The 17,708-nt window shown below is 39.4% G+C and overlaps 1 pseudogene; it reads right to left on the bottom strand.

Moving 5' to 3' along the window:
* Positions 1-14,493, bottom strand: part of LOC138083559 (ubiquitin-conjugating enzyme E2 D1-like) — a 57,589-nt pseudogene extending 43,096 nt beyond the window's left edge.
* Between the last annotated feature and the right edge of the window lie 3,215 nt (positions 14,494-17,708).

Genomic DNA, 17,708 nt, shown 5'->3' with positions numbered 1-17,708 from the left:
TCACTTATTGCGTCTTTTTTTTTCTCTTTATTTAATTAATTAATTCATTTATTTTTTCAGGCATAATAATTTTTTTTAATTTATTTATTTTAATTGGAGGTTAATTACTTTACAATATTGTATTGGTTTCACTTACTGTGTCTTTCTAAGGCATCAGTCAGTCAGTTCAGCCATTCAGTCTTGTCCGACTCTTTGCGACCCCATGAATTGCAGCACGCCAGGCCTCCCTGTCCATCACCAACTCCCAGAATTCACTCAGACTCACGTCCATCAAGTTGGTGATGCCATCCAGCCATCTCATCCACTGTCATCCCCTTTTCCTCCTGCCCCCAATCCCTCCCAGCATGAGAGTCTTTTCCAATGAGTCAACTCTTCGCATGAGGTGCCCAAAGTACTGGAGTTTCAGCTTTAGCATCATTCCTTCCAAAGAAATCCCAGGGCTGATCTCCTTTAGAATGGGCTGGTTGGATCTCCTTGCAGTCCAAGGGACTCTCAAGAGTCTTCCCCAACACCATAGTTCAAAAGCATCAATTCTTCAGCGCTCAGCTTTCTTTACAATCCAACTCTCACATCCATACATGACCACTGGAAAAACTATAGCCTTGACTAGACAGACCTTTGTAGGCAAAGTAATGTCTCTGCTTTTCAATGTGCTATCTAGATTGGTCATAACCTTCCTTCCAAGGAGTAAGCGTCTTTTAATTTCATGGCTGCAATCACCATCTGCAGGGATTTTGGAGCCCAGAAAAATGAAGTCTGACACTGTTTCCACCATTTCCCCATCTATTTGCCATGAAGTGATGGGACCAGATGCTAAGATTTTAGTTTTCTGAATGTTGAGCTTTAAGCCAACTTTCTCATTCTCCTCTTTCACTTTCAACAAGAGGCTTTTTAGTTCCTCTTCACTTTCTGCCATAAGGGTGGTGTCATCTGCATATCTGAGGTTATTGATATTTCTTCTGACAATCTTGATTCCAGATTGTGCTTCTCCCAGCCCAGCGTTTCTCATGATGTATTCTGCATATAAGTTAAATAAGCAGGGTGACAATATACAGCCTTGACGTACTCCTTTTCCTATTTGGAACCAGTCTGTTGTTTCATGTCCAGTTCTAACTATTGCTTCCTGACCTGCATACAGATTTCTCAAGAGGCAGGTCAGGTAGTCTGATATTCCCATCTCTCTCAGAATTTTCCACAGTTTATTGTGATCCACACAGTCAAAGGCTTTGGCATAGTCAATAAAGCAGAAATAGATGTTTTTCTGGAACTCTCTTGCTGTTTCCTTGATCCAGCAGATGTTGGCAATTTGATCTCTGGTTCCTCTGCCTTTTCTAAAACCAGCTTGAACATCTGGAAGTTCATGGTTCACTTATTACTGAAGCCTGGCTTGGAGAATTTTGAGCATTACTTTACTAGCATGTGAGATGAGTGCAATTGTGCGGTAGTTTGAGCATTCTTTGGCATTGCCTTTCTTTGGAATTGGAATGAAAACTAAGCTTTTCCAGTCCTGTGGCCACTGCTGAGTTTTCCAGATTTGCTGGCATATTGAGTGCAACACTTTCTTAGTATCATCTTTCAGGATTTGAAATAGCTCAACTGGAATGCCATCACCTCCACTAGCTTTGTTCGTAGTGATGCTTTCTAAGGCCCACTTGACTATCACTCAGTAAATACTGTGAACGAATGGAAGAAACCATTTTGAAAGCATTGTATCTGCCTATGAACAGTCTCATATCTATTACAGTGTTTCAAGAAAGGCTTAGCTCCTTCCAATGGCGTCCTCTTTGCTCTTCTGTTACTTCTACTCAATCTGTCAGGGAGGGTTTGGGTTCACTGACATCTAGATGATGGCTCTCTGATACCTAGAATCTCATTTAGTGCTGCTCTGATTCTAAAGAATCTAATGGAAAAATCAAAGGATGAGATGGGACCACAAAAGAATTCCTAGGAATACTTCAGCATCCACAGAATAAGAGGTTGGGAAGAATCATTGTAGACAATTTCCTTTTCAGCCTCTGCTCTTAATCACGAAGAGTGGAATGGAAGGATACATTGCTTTCCTTTAGGACACAAATTCTGATTCTTCAGTTGATTTTAACTCTTTCTCAAAAACCCAGTTATTGTAACTGTGTTCTTAGTTAATATCCCAACGAAATTTCCACTGAAAGAGGGTGCCATTGTGCCATCTCCCACAAAAGGGTGGTCATACCTGTGGCTTCTTTTAGACCTGAATCATTGTAAGATGTTTGGTCACCTTTGTCTAAGAAGGAAGGGGCAAGGTCCAGGTATTCATTTTGCTAAACTCAGTCAAACATCCTAAAAGGTTTTCCAATATTGGGAATATGACAGCATCCCAAGTATATTTGGCTTGGCTCTCCCTTTTCCCCTTGACTGCTGGGCCCAAACAGAACATGTAATCCAACTGCTTCAGAATCATTTTCTCAAAACTCATCCAAATTTTCCTTGGTGAGAGCTACCTGATGCCTTTGTCTTAGTGGACTTAACACCTTCCTGCTCACATTTTATTTCTCAGAACTGAGAAGCAGAAAAAGCCAAAAGCAACAAGAATCAGTTATAAACACAAGACATAATCTGCAAGAATGGAGGGTCAAGAGTCTCACTTCTAGAATTACAGCTGTGACACCTCTGAGGAAGGAGCTGAGGGCATCTATAGGAAAAATATCCTTAGAAGGCCAGAGACAACAGCTAGCTGAGTGCTCTCCACCCTATTTCCAGCAGCAACTGGGACCCAACACCTTGCCACAGTTCCCTGGTAAGAAAGTTGAAAGCAGAGGTTTCACTAAATCTTGCTGTTTTGTTCTTGGTCATGTTGTAAACACTGGACTTGGAGCACAAGAAGGCTCACAAGATCCATCTAAGGCCTCTTAATAAGACCCTGATCCTCAAGATGAGACAAAAATGTGTCAAAGACCTACTTCCTATTATGGTACATACTGACTTTGTGACCATGGGAAAGTTCCTTAATATCTCTGAACTTAGGATTTTCATTGTAAATAAATATGATTTAAAAAAAAAAAAACTTCCTGGCATATTTATTGTGAGATTAATGCTTCTCTGGAGGCTCAGACAGTAAAGAATATGCCTGCAATGCAGGAGACACATGTTTGATCCCTGGAGAAGGGAATGGCAACCCACTCCAGTATTCTTGCCTGGAGAAATCCATGGACAGAGGAGCCTGGTGGCTACAGGCCACCAGAGTTGTAAAGAATTGGACACAACTGAGTGACTAACACTTTCACTTAAAGATAAGACTATAGAGCTTAACACTGTGCCTGGCATTAGCAAAGTACTCAGTGATGGCTATGCGACTGTTAATATTATTTTTATGACAACTTTATTGAGATATAATTCACATCCCATGCAATTTATGCACCTCAAGTTTATTTTTTATATATTCAGAGTTCTTCCTGACCCAGGGATTGAACCTGGGTCTCCTGTATTGAAAGCAGATTCTTTACCATCTGAGCCACCAGGAAAACCTCTGTAATCATTACCACAGTCCTTTTAGGGCCCTTTATCACTCCAAAAAGAAACTACATACCCATTATCAGTCATTCACAATTATCTCTCAATCCTAGGTGACCACTAGTGTACTCCTACTCTCTGTGGATTTGTCTCTATGGACATTTGGAAAATCAATTGATTTTAACTGAGAAGGTTTATTACTGACCCTCAGTTCTGATCCACTGATATATGATTAACCTCATGCCAATATCTCACTGTACGGATTAATGTTGATATGTAGTAAATTTTGAAATGAGAAATTGTTACTCTTCCAAAATTTTTCTTCTTTTTCAACATTTCAAGATTTTTGGATACAAAGTTATGTTATTTGTAAAAAGAGATACTTTTACTTCTTCCTTTCCAATCTGGATGCCTTTTATTTCTTTTTCTTGCCCAATTGATCAGAATCTCCAAGGTGTGTAGAGCAGACTTTTGGACTCTGAGGGAGAGGGAGAGGGTGGGATGATTTGGGAGAATGGCACTGAAACATGTATACTATCATGTAAGAAATGTATTGCCAGTCTATGTTCAATGCAGGATACAGGATGCTTGGGGCTGGTGCACGGGGATGATCCAGAGAGATGATATGGGGTGGGAGGTGGGAGGGGGGTTCATGTTTGGGAACTCATGTACACTCGTGGTGGATTCATGTCAATGTATGGCAAAACCAATACAGTATTGTAAAGTAAAATAAAGTAAAAATAAAAATTAAAAAAAAAAAAGAAAAGAGCAGACAACCTTGTCTACCTCTTGATCTTAGGGGGAGAGCTTGTTTCGTCATTAAGAATGAGATTAGCTGTTGTCTGTGGGTGGTCTTCATAATGTTGAAGTTCCCTTCCATTTCTAGTTTGTTCAGTGTATTTATCATGAAAGAATTTTATTTTTATTATATACCAAAATGCAGGTGTTCTATCTTGCCCTTATTTTCTCTTTTCCCTTTCTTCTCTCTTGTTTGTTCCCCCTTTTTTTGTTTCTTTCTAGAGCCTAGTAGGACATCAAGATGACATCAGGAAAGAAGAAACCATGGGCTGCTGTGCGTCCACTCCCTGAAGTGCCCTGTGAGCAGTATCCGCCACCCCTCTGTCCTGTCTGCACTCCTGACCTAGTGATTGTTGTTCTGGCACAAGCTGCATGTCTCCACTTTGACCTGCTTTCTGACCCACTGTCTCCTGGTTCTGGGTCATTATCTTCCTGCCACTCTTCTCAGTGTTCAGATTCCCTTGCTACCTCTTCCCAAGTGTCCTAGACTGCTTTGGCAACTACTGGTGTTTGGAAAGTCAAAGGCTGTTTTCCAGGCTGTAGAGGTTCATTTTTATTCATATGCCTGGTTTGAGTCTACAGATATTTCATGAAGACTTTTTAATACCAGGCATTGTGGCTTTTGATACTGATAATACTCACAATAGCCCCCACTATACTGCTCTTAGTTTGGTCTCCTGTTCCAGAAGAGAAAACAGAGGCTTCGGGTGGCTAATTTGTCTGAGGTTACATACATAGTAATTGGCAAAACCACACATTACTTATAGACCTGTCTATTTTGGGAAAAAGAGGGGACATGCAGAGAGTTGAAATTGCTAATATAGAACTCAGAACATCAGTTGTCATGTTGGAAGAGCCAGGACAAGTTAGGAACATGCCACGTATCATTTCAAATATAAGGCTTCTATTTTCTGGCCTTTGACAGCTTGTCCAGCTCATCTTCCAAAAATCACACACCTATCCATGCAAGACACGGTAAATTATGTCAGGTTATCTCTATTGCTATCCCCCCCACCCCATAAGCTCATATCTCTGCCTATCTCTTCTACACATGACTGGCCAAATCCTACTACTACTTCAAGACCCGATGAGGAATCACTTACCCTGGGGAGTCTTTCTGACTCTTCCCAAGCTGTGCTCCATCATATTCCATATCCCTTATGTCCTAATGCTTACCACATTTAAGTTCTCCTCCTCCCCCACAACTTATCATCAGTAAAACATAAGCACCTTGAAGCCAGTAGCCATGCTTAGTTCTGCAGGACTCATGATAATTCCAGGCCGAATACTTCTCAAATTACTAATTTAATATTAAATGAGCTCCTATTGACAGATACTCTCTCTGGAAGGTGATTTCAACCCCCTCTCTATTTAAGTAAATAACATGCTGGGACAATTTCCTGTTTCCTTCCGTTATGCAGAATCTGAATCATAAATCACCAGGCTCAAGCCTGTGAAATTTGAATTTAGCACAGTAAATCCACCTTCTCACTCTGCAAAATTCCACTCGTGCTCACCAGGTCACCATAGGGCAGACCTTCAAAAAGATAATGATACAAAGGAAAAAAAATGTGGGCTTCATTTAAATCATAGGCCAAGATCTCCCTAACCTTCTTAGGTACGTCTCAACATCCAGGGGTCCAGAATCAGTGCCAAAGACAACCTTTAGGTTAAAAAGCATAAGCCATTCATGTCTTCAGCTATTGAACGAAATGATCATTTCTCTTCCGACTAAGTGTCAACTTAGTGAAAAGAAGCTCGCTGCAAGACAGGGTATTTCTGGAGAATTTGTGACAACTCTGAGAGCTAAGCCTTAATGTAGTCAGTCACATTTTGCTTTCTCCTCCAAGAGAAGAATTTGAGGTCAGACCCAGGATAACAATGCCTAACAGCCCCTGAAGGGCCCTTGGTATTAGTCCTCCCCAATGTCCCTCCAAGCCCTGGCACATCTTGGGCTGGAGGCATACGTGTGATCTTCATTTAAGCATGAATGCTGAACCTCTAGGTATTTGGAGGAGGGATACTTTCTGATAATTTTGTTTGCAAGTTGTGGTTTTAAGAAATAATACTTCTGGTTATTTATCTAACAGATCATATTGTGATCTGTAAGCTCCATCTTTCTTTAAGCTTTCACAGTCTATAAACTGGGGGATTTATCACAGATGGTGGGGGAGAGTTCATCTGGGGGTTGAAACTGTAAAGTGGCTAATTATCTCTCAGCCATTGGTTGCATATGACCTTTACCCTCAAGCTTTGGGAACAAAGACAACATTTAGCAAACATTCTCCTCCAAAGCTAATGGTTTGGAAAGAATAACTACTTGTTGGGAATAAATGCATGGTATTTAGTGCATTTTTGTATTATTCACTATTAACATGCGGAGAGTGTGCCAGCAGATGGGTGAATGCCAGTCTTCCAAGGGATAAGCTTCTAAATTGGTGAGCATATGACACCCTTGTTGGAAAGTTGAATAGGCTAGGCACACAGGCAGCCTTGTCTGTGGAAGCTGACTAAGAGGAGATATGAACCATAGGTTTCCACCAGTTGTGATGATGTACAGACCATCAATCCACTCAGTATACCATTTAAGGTCTTCTTACTAAGACTCTGGTGGCTTAGATGGTAAAGCATCTGTCTACAATGTGGGAGACCTGGGTTTGAGCCCTGGGTTGGGAAGATCCCCTGGAGAAGGAAATGGCAATCCACTCCAGTACTATTGCCTGGAAAATCCCATGGACAGAGGAGCCTGGTAGGCTACAGTCTATGGAGTCACAAAGAGTCGGACACGACTGAGAGACTTCACTTTCACTTTAACTAAGACTAGTTGCCCATACTATGGGTTCTGTTAATACTAAAACCAGTTAATCTATCTAATACAAGTTACTATTTTAACCTTACTCAAACACTGCTAGGTTCAGGGTCTTTTGCTGGAGAAAAGTGAGAGCTTTACATGATCATCGACTCCATTTCTATCACATGTTCAGAACAGGCAAATACATCAAGACAAAAATTAGATTAGTGGTTTCCTGGAGCTGGGAGAATGGGAGAACTAGAGAGTGTCAGCTTAAAGGATTGGGGTTCTCTGGAGGGTAATAAAAATGAAAAAAAAATTGATTGTGGTGAGGATTGTATAGCCCTGTGTATAATGAAAGTCCTTGAACTGTACACATTAAATAAAAAAATTGTACTGCATGTGAGTTTTAATACCTCAATAAAGCTGTTAAAGAAAACATAAAACCTTGTCCTCAGAAAGAGAAGGCACATTATCAATTTCATGTGGAAACACGAGGGACTAAAGTCAGGTATCACAGGGGCTGAGGGAGACCCACACAGCACAGCTCTCCTCTGGCTTTTGGCTTTTCTTGCCTCTGGAGGCTGCACCCTCTCTCCTGGCACAGGTGTAGGTCTGGGAGGGTGGGAGAGAGGGACTTCCAGGAGCAGGAGGAGAGCTTCTAACAACTGTCTAGAAAGGAAACCCACAGTGAGATGGCAAGGATGTCCTGGGAAACAGCAGACTTGAGCCTCTTGTTGGAGTCCCCATTACAGGTCCTACCTCCTGGACAGCTGTCACAAACAGCTGGTTCAAAGGAGGGAGGGTTATTCCATCAGCTGAGAGCTCTCTGTTCCTTTAGACTCTCCATCCTAAAGACAATTTTTCAGAAAAATACCATCTCCACCCCCATTCAGGTTTCCATACTCCTGTGATAAAGGTTTCTGAAATCAGGGCTGTCCACAAAATAAATCAACAAGAATTAGTCCTTAAGCAATGTATCAGCCTAAATATTGCCTGATGCACAAACACAAACCTGTATTACAAGCCATGCAGATTACCATAGAAATTCTATAGGCAGAAGAAGAAATTTTACTCCTCGCTTAAGGCATTTATTTTTTTTTATTGAAATGATTTTATTTTATTTTAAAGGATCCATAACCATCTTTACCTTCATATCCTCTTTCTGCAACCATTTTTGTTTGTTTTCCAATTTCCAGTATTTAATCAAAAGCAAACTTATCAGGTATGTTTAATACAAATGATTCCAAATAATTTCAAATGTAATCATACTTTTTAAACTTTTAGACCAGTCATAAATATTATAAGTGATAAATTGCTTTCCTATGTAACATTAAACTGTCAAGCAGTTTTGTGTATAAGCATTTTAAAGAAAAAAGTTCATCAAGGGATGATTTGAGAGAATAGCACTGAAACATGTACATTACCCTATGTAAAACAGATGACCAGTGCAAGTTCAATGCATGAAGCAGGGCACTCAGAGCTGATACTCTGGGACAACCAGAGGGATGGGGTGGGGAGAGAGTGGAGGGGGGTTCAGGATGGGGGGACATATGTGTACCGATGGCTGATTCATGTTGATGTATGGCAAAAGCTATCACAATATTGTAAACTGATTGTCTTCCAATTAAGATAACTTAATTATTATTTTTTAAAGGAGAATTTTCTACACAAATATGACTCTGAGTCTCGGGTTTGGTGTCCTCTGTACCTGTGGACTTCTGCGTCCTCACTGTGGCAGTGCTGACCTGCCGCTGTTTTATGCGCTTATCTCTACCTTCTTGTGGTGGAAACAAAGGCTGAGGTGAGTGTTGAGTCGAGGAGATGGTGGAACATGGAGCAGGTAGCCCACTCTTCCCTCTCCTCTTGGAAGTGCCTGCACTGGGTGGCAGTTATGCAGGTTTCATTCTGGAGATATTTGGAGTTTCTGGGTCAAACTCAGTTGAGTGATGTGTTGTCATTCCTGCTCCTCGGATCCCTGTTTACTTGGAAGAACCAATGAGAATGAATTCACTTTTCCAATGAGTGTCTCTAACCATCTCCCATGACAAGGCAAGCATTTGTCTTTGAGAAGTGGCCAAATTTCTGATGTGGGCCTTGAACACTTGGCCTTCCAGAAAAGATAGTGAAGCTACCAGCTGAGTAACACAGACCTATTTCCTGAGTCAGTTATGAACAGAGACAAAGGAATGTGAGGCATCTTTCACCCCTCATCCAGCCTTGGCAAGGCTGCTGGCACTGCCAGAGGTGCCCAGCCCTGGGAGTAGCTGCTGGATCACTGCCAAGCCTGCAGAGGGCAGAGCTGCTTGTCAGCTTGTTGGTGAGTGTCTTTACCTTTGGTTTTCATAACTTGAAAATAATTAGAATGAAACTCATTTTAATAAACTACTTTGACCTGTTTTATTTTCCTTCTCCTTTCTTCTTTCTGATGGCTGTCTTATTTTCAATGGGAGTCATGATTACATGACGGAGTAGAAAACTTCATATTGCTCTGGATTTTCAGGCTTTCTGCATTCTCTGGAATTGATATGAATAAGGTCATATCCAATTGTACAAAGACACATAGGATGGAGACACAGACTCAGATATAAATGAAGAGAAGAGAGAAAAGGGTAATAGGCCTGAGTAATCCACTCATTACTGCTAATAAACATTTTAAAGGCTATGAAACAATATAGAAAAACACTCACTCCAGTCTGATCAGAGTCACATAAAAATGGACAGTATATGAGCAATGTCTAGAAACAAACATAAAGGACAAAAGTAGAACATGAGTAGTTCTTTGCTAAACTTCTAATGATGCTGTAATATTGTTTAAAGGATGTCATTTTAATGAGGAGGGAAAGGAAAATGTATAAGAAATAATGTGCTCACTGAAAACTAATATAAAACTAGTCCCCAATCTGCCATCCTGCTTTCTTCTCTTTTTCTCTTGTCAGGCATGACTCCGTGCTCAGTCATTCCACAGGGAGTTTCCCCTGCTCTCGTAGGGAAGAGTGACAGCCCACATGGCTGCAGGGGGCATATAACTGGTTCTTTTCCAGAATGAGTGTCAGAAACAAAGGGCCTTCTCATATCTCAATGACAGTGTTGTGAATTTTCAAGGGCTAGGCCAGGCACCCAAATTTCCTCCTCAGTTGACTCCCAATCACATGGGATAAGAAGGACTTCCTGACACAGGCACCTGCCCTGAGCATCCTGGCCTCCAGACCAGGTGAGACTACATCTCAGTAACTCCATCCTCTGCCCCAATGTCTGTCTGCAATTTTCCTGTCACCTAAGGGTGACTTAGAAACATGGAAGTAAGGGTTGAAACTTGTGACTTTGGTTGAATGGGTTCCACTGGCAATGTTGTAGGTCTGACTTATTCGTTGAAATCTTACCCTTCTCTTGGTGCTCACTCTCAAGATCTAGGGTAGGGGAGAATCCAATCCAGAACCCATACATTATATATTTATGTGTAGCTGTTATAACAAACTATTAGTATTATGGCAAAATGCTTGGGCTCAAATATTGGTACTATCTTTTGTTATCTTGGACTAATGTCTCAACATCTTTGCATATTATTTTCTTTCTTTGTAACATGGAGGAAGTACTGGTGCCTATTTCATATGATTTCTGCAGCATCAAATGGAAAAGAATTTTTAAAAGAGTGGATATATGTATATGTATAACAGATTTACTTTGCTGTACAACAGAAACTAACAAAGCTTTGTAAATCAACTTTACTACAATAAAAATTAATTGTATTTTATAATATAATTTAATTTTAAAGTTATATTTTAAAAGTTTAAAAAAAGAAATGATGCTTGGAAAGTATTCTCTTGGTGCCCAGTACATGATGAGAACTCAATAAATGTTAATGGTGATGTTTGTTATTAGGTTCATCATCTTTATCATATTTCCCCTCTATTCATCACTTTATTCATTGTAAAGTTAGCTAGAAGCACTTGATGGAGCCTTGGGATCAAGGAATCTGGAATCAGATCCCTTCCATTCCAATGGCTGAAGGACTACTTGAGCGGAAATCCAAATGTGTTTTGGAACCACAGTGACCACATCCCAGGCCTGGGGCAGTGAAGCTGTCCAGACAAGGGTTTTATTATTTTATTTAAAAGCATGACTCATCAGACAAGCAACCCTCTCCATCCAGGTGCTGTATTCAGATTGCCTGTAACATATGCTTCTTTGGTACCTGAGCCAAGCAAGAGAATCTGCAAAGAATTATTCTGGGCCTGAGGAGAACTCATAGGTTGCACCTCTGTGGTTTAAGCACAGTGACCTCAGGAATAGCATTTAAAACTCTCTATGACTCAGTTTTGAATTGCATAAAATAAGAGAAACTATGTAGGTTGTTTTTATCAAGGCCAAATGAGATGTATGAGAAATTCACAGGGGAGAGCATGGCACATGTAAGATCTGAATGTGTCTGCTATAATGAAATTATTCTACTAAAGTCTTTGGGGCTTTTAAAATTCATTGCATTAACACTTCTTCTTTAACAAAGTTATATTCATTTTGGAGAAAAGATTTTGTATATAACAAATAAAATGAAGATATAGAACTCTTTGGAATTCATGATAACTAAGCAAGATCCCCATAATCTGGGTGGCTCAGAATAATTATCTGCAGGAGAAAATAGTTAGAGCTAAGGCTTGTAGGAAATTTAGGAACTATAGTAATAGATAGGAGGGAAATAAGGTTGAATAACTTCATAAAAACTTGCCAGCTTACTCTGATGAGCTCTGCAGCTTAGTTGTAATTAAACACACATACACAAGGTTTACAGTGTCAGCTTAAACCACCTGATTTCCCCCTGCAGCTTGCCTCAATTCTTTTCATGATCTTGACCTGGCTACGAGTCTTGCCCTGTAAGGTCAACATGTGGTTTGGTCTTTAAGTTTTTCATGACAACTTCCCTCTAGACTATGGTTTCCTCTAACTGAATGCTGGAAAATCCAAGTAGTTTAATCCATGTCTCTAGACCTCCCTTTTCAAAAATTCCACCCACAAAGAGCCTCTATGTGTCTCAAGTTCAGGATGGGGGTAAGCTCTTCTGGTTCTGTGGGATAATGAATAGATCTAGTTCATTTCTGTGATCAAGGAAGCTATTGTTGTTGCTCAGTTGCTCAGTCCTGCCCGACTCTTTATGACCACATGGACTGCAGCACATCAGGCTTCCCTGTGGTTCACCATCTGGAGCTTGTTCAAACTTATGTCCATTAAGTCAGTGATGCCATCCAACCCTCTCATCTTCTGTTGCTCCTTTCTCCTGCCTTCAATCTCTCCCAGCATCAGGGTCTTTTCTAATGAGTCAGCTCTTCATATCAGGTGGCCATAGTATTGGAGCTTCAGCTTCAGCATCAGTCCTTCCAATGAATACTCAGAGTTGATTTCCTGAAGTAGCAGGTAATTAAAGCTCCTTAGAGTTGCACTCAGTGAATGAAATTCCGAAAAGCACAGGCCACTCACTGATGATTAGGATAAAGCATAAAATGTCTCACTCTTAAGCTATCATAATTGCACATATTTTAGATTTTTTCACCTTGATCCATTTTTATTAGACTCGTCTATTTTAGCCATTCTTCTGTTACCTCCATGAGTCTGTTTATTTCCAATAGACTTATTTTCACATACATTAATTTCCACCTCTAGGGGGAAGCAGAGAATGAGATAGCATCATCCATTCAATGGACATGAATTTGAGCAAACTCCAGGAAATAGTGGAGGATGGGAAGCCTGGCTTGCTATAGTCCATGGTGTCAGCAATTTTTTAATCTAATATTCATCTTCTTGTCTAATGTTTTGTCTTTAAGCAGTTTTTTTTTTAAACTTTCAATGCTTTTTTTTTAATTACTATACATAAACATTGGGACTTCCCAGGTGGTGCTGGTGGTAAAGAATCCGCCTGCCAATGCAGGAGATGGGGGTTCAATCCCTGGGTCAGGAAGATCCCTTGGAGGAAGGCATGGCAACCCACTCCAGTATTCTTGCCTGGAGAATCCCATGGACAGAGGAGCCTGGTGGGCTACAGTCCATGGGGGTCACAAAGAGTCAGACATGACTGAAGTGACTTAGCAAGCACTCATACATAAAAATTAATGTGGCTTTTACATTTTCTTGACTCATAACTCCTTATGTCCAAAAACTATATAAAAAACAGATTTTTCAGTTAATATGAATTTTTTGTTAAAAACAGATTTTAAAAAAAAAAATTGACATTTTAAAAATAAGCATTTTAGCACATTTGTTAGGAATAAGAAAATTTCTAAGGAAATAAGATGACGAACATAAAGATTTACAGTTGTATTTGAGTGAACTATCAGAAACTGCCTAAACATCAAATAATAAGAAATCAGTTAAATCATCCAGTTTTTAATACTCTTTGGATCACACAATATTTTGAGAATTTCATAAAAGCAATTTCTCAGAATTAGAAGTAACAAGTATATACACCCAAATTTTTGTATACCATGATAGAAAGTTTACAATACTTAAACTACTTTTAAGAATTCTTATGCTAGAAAAATTTTATGTAATGGAAACATAATGTTCATATTATATTCTTAAATGAAAAAAGAAGAGGATAAACCAATAGATACAAAGAAGAAACAAAATGTGTCTATAGTTATCTCTGGATAGTAAAAATTACAGGTAATTTTAATTCCTCTGTGATTTTCTATAGACTCCATATTTTCAAAACATGAACTAGATAATGAAAAAAGAAAATTAAAGACTCAGAATCTATTCTGTACAAACAAAATTGTTATTAGCTAAGAAACAAAGAGTAGGCTTAGATAATGATCATTGTTTTCAAGTCTTTGAATATAAAATAAATCACTGATGATCACTGATAAAAGGGTATATTCACAGATGACTGGGGTTATTTTGTATAAATTTCTTGGATAGAGAAATGCCAGTATACATATTTCATATGTTATAAATTTTTAAAAAGTCACAGGCAATAAATGAATCTCTCCTTTTATAAATATAAAACTTTTTTTCTGGCTTTTAGATTTCAGGATATTTTAAGAATGTCTAAAATAAAGTTAAAAAAATACAAAGATTAGAACAAAAAACTTACATTTTCTATTGTGTATTAACAGAGCTTGTTTCAAATCTACTGTTGCTCTTCCTAATAAAGCATCTGCTTTTATAGTATGATGACTCCAAACTCGAAATTCCAATGTAGTCTGTGGGGTCACATTTACAGTTAGCTGTTCGTCCCATTTCGGATTAGAAGAACTACTGGATTTTGCTGTTTTCTTACTTTCTCCATCTGCAGCTACTTCTGTATATATTGCTGTTCCAAACCAGTTCTTTTTTCTTTTTAGTTTGGCACTAGAAACAGTTACCTGTAACTGCAACCTTCCACTGTGGTTATTACTAGTATCAGACCTTGGCGAAGCAGTGGCCATGTCCCAAAATTCAGCTTAAATTTTGTACCAGGAACTGTTCTAGATACTGGAGATATAAAGATGAGTAAGACACGATTCCTTCTTCCACGGAGCTCATAGTCTAGTGAGGAGACAACCCGGCGCGAAGCCGTCGGCTCCCGGCGGCCCTGGCGGCGGCGCCTCCTCCACAGGCGGGCGCCTTCAGCCTTCGGCGCCCAAGACCGCCATCTCTCAGCAGGCGCGGTGGCGGCGGCGGCGGCAGCCTAAGCAGTTTTTTAAAAGTTTGTCTTTCACAGAACTAGAACGATTTTTAAAATTTGTTTGGTTTTTAAATCCATACAAATCCCAATTTTTAAAAAGTTTGTCTTTCACAGAACTAGAACAAAATTTTTTTAAAAAATTGTGTGGAAAAACAAAAGACCTCAAATAGCCAAAGCAATCTGGAGAAAGAAAAACAGAGCTGAAGAAATCAGGCTCCCTCACTTCAGACTATACTACAAAGCTACAGTCATCAAAACAGTGTGGTACTGGCACAAACTACAGAAATATAGAACAATGAAAGAGGATAGAAAACCCAGAAATAGAGCCACTCACTATGGTCAATTAACTTATGACAAAAAAGGAAAGAATACACACCAAATAAAATACAATTTTCGTTCCAATCAATGATGCTCAGAAAATTAGATAGCTATATGTAAAAGAATAAACTTTGATCATTCTTTAACATCATCCACAAAAAAAAAGAAAGAAAAATGGATTAAAGATCTACATGTAAGACCAGATAATACAAAAATCCTAGAGGAAAACATAGGCAAAACACTCTTTGAAATAAATAGCTGAAATACCATTTTGGATCAATTTCCTACAGTAATGGAAATAAAAACAAAAATAAACAAATGGGACTTAGTTAAACTTAAAATCTTTTACACAATAGAGGAGACCATAAACAAAACAAAAAGATAACCTACTTAATAGGAGAAAATATGTGCAAATGATGTGAGCAAAAGAGATTAATTTCCAAAATACACAAACAGCTCATATAGCTCTGTGTGGATCACAAGAAATTATGGAAAATTCTGAAAGAGATGGGAATACCAGACCACTTGAGTTGCCTCTTGAAAAACTTGCATGCAACAGTTAGAACTGGACATGGAACAACAGATTGGTTCCAAATAGGAAAAGGAGTACATCAAGGCTGTATATTATCGTCCTGCTTATTTAACTTATATGCAGAGTACATCGTGAGAAACGCTGGGCTGGATGAAGCACAATCTGGAATCAAGATTGCTGGGAGAAATATCAATAACCTCAGATACACAGGTGATGCTACCCTTATGGCAGAAAGCAAAGAAGAATTAAAGAGCCTCTTGATGAAAGTGAAAGAGGAGAGTGAAAAAGTTGGCTTAAATCTTAACATTCAGAAAACTAAGATCATGGCATCTGGTCCCATCACTTCATGGCAAATAGATGGGGAAACAGTGGAAACAGTGTTAGACTATTATAGGAGACTCCAAAATCACTGCAGATGGTGACTGCAGCCATGAAATTAAAAGATGCTTACTCCTTGGAAGAAAAGTTATGACCAACCTAGACAGCATATTGAAAAACAGAGACATCACTTTGCCAACAAAGTTCTGTAACAGTCAAAGCTATGGTTTTTCCAGTAGTCATGTATGGATGTGAGAGCTGGACCATAAAGAAAGCTGAGCACCGAAGAATTGATGCTTTTGAAATGTGGTGTTGGAGAAAACTCTTGAGAGTCCCTTGGACTGTAAGGAGATCTGACCAGTCCATCCTAAAGGAAATCAATCCTGAATATTCATTGCAAGGACTGATGCTGAAGCTGAAACTCCAATACTTTGGCCACCTGGTGTGAAGAACTGACTCATTTGAAAAGAGCCTGATGCTGGGAAAGATTGAAGGTGGGAGGAGAATGGGATGACAGAGGATGAGATGGTTGGATGGCATCACTGACTTAATGGACATGAGTTTGAGCAAGGTCCAGCAGATGGTGAAAGAAAGGGAAGCCTGGCAAGCTGCAGTGCATGGGATCACAAAGAGTTGGACATGACTTAGTGACTGAACAAGGACAACATAAATCACTAAAATAACCTCAAGAAGAAATATGAAGCCTTAATATCATATTCATCTATTTGCATTTATTCTTGAAATGTTTAGTCCCTTAATCACTTTCTTCATAATTTTCCCATGATTTTAATGAGATTGTAAAAAATTAAATCTACTTTTCCAGTTATTCTCTGCAGGGTAGTAGATATGAAACAAGCTAGCCTACAAGGGCTAATAATAAAATTTCACTTTGTTTCTCTCTGTGCATGCAACAGTGAAAAGGTGAGAGCCAATTTCACACTTTTCATAAGTTGTGAATACTCTTTGTGTAGGTTTTGCGTCTTCCACTTGGATCCTCCTTTTCTTCTGTCCATTATTGAAATGTTGTTCATAAGGATTTCTTCATGAGGGATACTATCCATGCAGTACATGAAATGCTGCCCATATTCTGAAGAATCCTAAATTTATATCTCCATCCCATAAAGTTAATCTGGAAGCCCAGATTTCAAACACTTTATTGAGTACCTCTCTCTTTCTGGATATCCTCTGTTCTCCTAGAACTTATTGTGCCCAATATTGAAATCATTACCTTCCCTGTAACCTCCTTACCACTCTCAACTAATTGTCCTATTTCTATTCCTTTCTTTTTTATTTTAATTTATTTAGTTTAGTTGGAGCATAATTACTTTACAATATTGTGGTGGTTTTTGCCATACATTGACTCAGCCACAGGTGTACATGTGTCCCCCATCCTGACCCCCTCTCCCACCTCCCTCCCTATCCCATCCTTCAGGGTTGTCCCAGTGCACCAGCTTTGGTGCCCTGCTTCATGCATTGAACTTGGACTGGTGTTCTATTTCACATATGGTAATTTACATGTTTCAGTTCTCTCAAATCATCTGACCCTCGCCTTCTCCCACAGAGTCCAAGTCTTCTTTACACCTGTGCCTCTTTTGATGTCTTGAATTATAGGGTTGTCGTTGCTGCTGGTGTGTTGTCACTTCAGTCGTGTCTGACTGTGCGACCCCATAGACGGCAGCCCACCAGGCTCTTCTGTCCATGGGATTTTCCAGGCATGAACACTGGAGTGGGTTGCCATTTCCTTCTCCAATGCATGAAAGTGAAAAGTGAAAGTGAAGTCACTCAGTCGTGTCTGACTCTTCACGACC

This window comes from Capricornis sumatraensis, chromosome 8 (genome assembly GCF_032405125.1).
Source record: "Capricornis sumatraensis isolate serow.1 chromosome 8, serow.2, whole genome shotgun sequence".
Classification (NCBI taxonomy): Eukaryota; Metazoa; Chordata; class Mammalia; order Artiodactyla; family Bovidae; genus Capricornis; species Capricornis sumatraensis.
This window is presented reverse-complemented; position numbering and strand designations above follow the sequence as displayed.